The following is a 4,852-nucleotide window of genomic DNA, read 5'->3' on the forward strand; positions in this document are numbered from 1 at the left end:
CCTATAGGAGGATGGCACTTTGGATTCTTGTTTTTCTCCTCCTGGGACAGGGCGAAACTCTCTCCACCCTTCTTCAACCCTACTCAAGGTCACACATTTTCTGGATGGCCGGCCAGCATTAGGAGCCCCGGTCGTGAGTAGAGAACAGATGTCTCCTTGTGCCAGGCTGAGGGACTGACCCTGTGTCCTCCGTCTCATTAGCCTGCCCATGCTCAGACCAACCAAGCCAGCAGGCCAGAGGGAGGGAAGCCGCTCCCCTATAACTGTGATCACAGAGTCAGCCAGAGCTGGAGAGGGCTCGGGGGTATAGGGGTGTGTGTCTGTCTCAAATGGGCTACACTTGGAGCAGAGAGTGGTTCAGGGCAGGGAGAGTTACTACAACTGACCCTAAAATGTTAGGGCATCACTAGTTAGTATATTCCAGAGAAATAAACACGTAAGTTCTTTATCTGAAGAATATCCGTCTACATGAAACCTTTATTTGCTCCATGTGGATAAATAGATCATCATGCAGTTACCATTTATTGTGTTTCCACTACATGTCAGTTTCACTGCTAAGCCCTTGACAGACACCTCATTTCATCTTCATAACAACCCAGTGAAGTAGACATTAGTATTATCCCATTTCCTAGATGGGAAAACTGAGGCTTAGAAAAGTTAAGTAACTTGCCCAAGATCTGTCTAATTTCAAACCCATGTGCCCAACGGCTACCACCATCCTGGCTCCCATTTACGCTGGTGGAAGATTCATTTCCTGCTGCCAGAGGCGAAACTAGAGGCGGGAGTTTTTCTTCTAAAACGTGGGTCCAGGCTTGCTCCAGAGAGTGAACTGCGTTGAGAGAAGCGCTCAGTTTTGAGCAGTGCAGGCAGCAGGTGGTGCCCCCTAGCGGTGGTAGCTAAAAAGGGCAGCGGCCGTACGACCGGAACACAGAGTTGGAGTTGCTTGGGTTCAGCCAGTTAACGGGCTGGTGACAAAGACACAGCTGTGTCCGTGGAGCAGGGAGCCTGTTCCGTCGAGGCAGGCTGCCCCAAGTCAAGGGCTAGAGCGTGTCTCCTTTCCTGGGGCCCATGGGATGTCGTCACGCTCCCTGGCCAGGTCAGCCAGGTGCTGCTCAGAGGTGAAACATGCCAGTAACGCAAATGACATCACCAAACACCAGCCATACTCTTATCATTCAAACCTGGTATTTGCACTTCAACTTCTACACGTAAAATACTGGCAGCATCTTGTTTATAACTCGAGGCATAGGATTTTGGCTAATATAAATGTCAGTCTGGTGACCAAAGGGGGATATTCTTATTATTGAATTTTTCTTGCTTACAGCAACCGGGCATCGCAGGGTGGGATTTCCTGGGTACCGCCTTGCACATAGCTTCCCAAGGCCCAGCCTCATGGGGAATTGGACAAGGATGGAGAGTGAGACATGACGTGCTCTGTAGCTCAGAGAACACAGAGAGGAGTGAGGATTCCGCTGGGGGAGGGGAGGCGGTTGGGGAAGGCATGACATCAGGTTTTTAAATCATAGGGATACCTTGGGTATTTGCCACACTCCTGCTTTGAGCCTGTTGAATAGGAATTACAAGGTGTGCTGACTCTGAGAATACATACGGAAACAGAGCTGACAAACAGAATCTCCCAAGCTTCCTCTCTGTTACCTGCAATGTTTGTTACCTGCAGTGTTCACTGTCAAGGATAAGAGACTCCCTTCCTGGGGAGGGGGTGAGTGGGTGAATTGGTGAGCGGCGCAGGTGAGGACTTAGAATGCCTGTGTTCTATTTCCAGCGCCTGTCACTGACTCATATTGTGACCTTGCTGAGGTCATGGCTCTGTTTTATTTGTCGGGGGAAAAAATTAGAGGTGGCGAAGCTTGCATTTCCCCCAAGGGATGAGAGCTCTGGAATCTGAGATACCTCCCTGCTCCCCACAAAGCCCAACCACGTCTAGTTCTGCTGATATTAATGAAAAGAATGCTTACATTTGGATCCAAGGAACTTTGGGGGACACTCGTGGAAACAAGTCGTTCCTGCCATGGCAAGATTTGTGGCCACTTTTATCTGCAATATTTCTCCAGAGACCTTTCAAATCATGTTCCCATACAAATGCTTCTCCATGTGGCCGTCACGTTGTCTGTGGAAAGGAAGAAGAAAGGTATTTTTTCCTCAGTTTCAGGATGAGGAAATCAAGGCTAGGAGTGGTATTTCTCAACAGGTTTGTTACCGAGAGCCCCTCTTAATATTTTACTACCATGCATTCCCCTGTTTTGCAAGCCGTTGTCAACTAAATACTTGCATTTATTAAGTAGAAACTCATCTTTTTCTTTTTCTTTTTTTTTTTTTTGAGACGGAGTCTCGCTCTGTCGCCCAGGCTGGAGTGCAGTGGCCGGATCTCAGCTCACTGCAAACTCCGCCTCCCGGGTTCACACCATTCTCCTGCCTCAGCCTCCCGAGTAGCTGGGACTACAGGCGCCCACCACCCCGCCCGGCTAGTTTTTTTTGGTATTTTTTAGTAGACACGGGGTTTCACCGTGTTAGCCAGGGTGGTCTCGATCTCCTGACCTCGTGATCCACCCGTCTCGGCCTCCTAAAGTGCTGGGATTACAGGCTTGAGCCACCGCGCCCGGCCATCTTTGTTTTTCTTAAAGTCACCTATGAATGCCAGTTCTGCACAAAAGGACTAGCGCTATCATTAAGTTCACTGCCAAGAATTGCAGAATTTAATGCAAGAGACCTCCTCAAAGATAAAGGCCTAATTTTCACCAGACTTTTGTAAATTTTGAAAAGACCTCCTCTTCATACTATCTGGGGACCCGGGCTGAGAAGTCCCCAGAGAGATCAAGTGGCTTGTGAAAGATTCTGTGGCTAATGGTAGGGCCAGGACAGACCCGGGGTCTTGATTCATATAGGCCAGTGCTCCAGCCAACCAGACCACTTGGCAGAGAGGGCTCGTGTATCTGTACTCAGACATACAGATACACGGCATGCACATGCAAGATGGCAGCCCAGCCAAATGCAGGTGTCGTGAAACAATGATGCTAAGGGCTCAAACCAGTAATAGGTTCCCCTCAGTACAGGAGGGAGCAGCCAAAGCCAAGCCTGAGATTGGCAGAGTGCAACAGTTCGGTTCAGGCTGCTTTTGCAGAGTTGCAAGGGTGGGAGATGTGTTTATTCTGCCACCTGCCTGCACTTTGTGTGACTCTTCTGTAATTTATGCATCATTTACGTAGGCAGAAGCATTTTCATCCACTCTGGGAGCATTCAGACCACTCCCCCGGGCACCTGCCTCTTTAAGAGCATGAGACCGGGGTGGGGAAGCTGAGCCCTTGAAGCTGGGGATGGCAACGGCAAATTGGGCACCCTGGGAGAGTGGAGACAGAGATGGAGAACTCAGGGAGGTCTGGCTTAGTGGCCTGGAATGTAAGTAGGAGAAGAGCTGCAGGACTCCAGGTGCCTCAAAGCTTCCCCCTGGGTCTCCCCCGCCTCTTCCCCAGGGCTCCTGCAAATATGCTCATCTGTTGAGTCCTTGGCTCCATCCCAGTGGATCAGTGCTTTCATCCCATGGCTCAGAGGCATAAAGTCGGCCTGTACCTTTGGAAGAAGGCCGAGGGCTTAGCTTTATGGCTTCAGAATCCGAGGCTCCACCAATCCCCAGCACGGCCAGGGGCCAGGGCAGGGTCTCTGGGGGCCCGCTGCCCAACAGCTGTTCCCTGGGTTATTTTGGTCTAGTGGGAGTCTGTCAATTCCAGGGCATTTGGACCAAAATAGCCAACAGCAGGACAATCTCTTGGTAGCTCTGTGGGGACCCCTCCCCATACAGAAGTTTCTAGAATGAGAAGGAAAGGAGTTTGGCATGGGGGTGGTGAAGAGGGAATTTTCCTGCCGTGTCGGAGGCTGATATCAGCAGTTCCTCACTGTCCTTTCATCTCAGCCTTGGCACGTTCCCAACCACCTCCCTAGGCTATCCAAGGTGGGGTTTTGAGGGGGAGAGAGGAAAAGATAATTTTTGAACTTTGTTATTGACTTCTTGGTCCTCCCTCAAAGCTGGTGAGATATATATTACCCTTTCCCATTTCACAAATGGCGCTACCAGGTTCAGAGAGGCAGAGGCACTGGTCTGAGGCCACACAGCTTGGAAGCCAGACCTGGTGACTCCAGGCCTCAGAGCCTCAGATGCTGGATCTGTCAGACCCGCAGTTGATCCTTGCGTGGATGCCAGTTCCATCCAGAAGTTCGGGGCCAGCATGAAAGTGCTGACTGGCCCTGGCCTTCCTTTAGGCCACAGCGGGGGGCCCTGGCAACCACCTGCCTCACTCACCCTCCGGCCTAAGATAGTTCAAGTGCAGGTGGGGGAGGGAAAAGGGAAGACCAGCCACTATCTCTCTCCTTGGAACCCCGCCCAAATTCAGACCAGCAGCCCCTGGCGCGGCACCCGAGAGACTGCGGGGATTGCCCCCGGAGTAGAGTCAGAGTGACCTAGGTCCCACTCCCTTTGGCGACATGGGGTGGCGTGCAGGGAGCGTGCTTTGGCACCAGGCGGGCGCGAGGGGGCGGGGCGCACGCCCGGGACACGCCTTAAGGAAACCGCTCCTGGGCTTGGTAACTGAACTTAGACGTCAAGTGCAGCCGGCCCAGTGCGCGCGGCGTCTTACTTCCCGATCTCGGAAATCAGCTGCCAGGGTGGGGCCGCGTTTTGGCTACGGCCACTCGGCCCCCGCTACCGCTCCTGCCTCTTCCAAGGGATTTTTCTAGCGGGTTAATTTCCTGTCCGGGGAAATCCTTTGGTGAGTCCCTCGCCCCTCCCTCCCCGCCCCTCCCCTCTCCGTCCCTACTGTCCGGGCTCCCCCAGTCCTTCTGC

The sequence above is a fragment of the Mandrillus leucophaeus genome, unplaced genomic scaffold (assembly GCF_000951045.1).
Source record: "Mandrillus leucophaeus isolate KB7577 unplaced genomic scaffold, Mleu.le_1.0 Scaffold52, whole genome shotgun sequence".
In the NCBI taxonomy this organism is placed as follows: Eukaryota; Metazoa; Chordata; class Mammalia; order Primates; family Cercopithecidae; genus Mandrillus; species Mandrillus leucophaeus.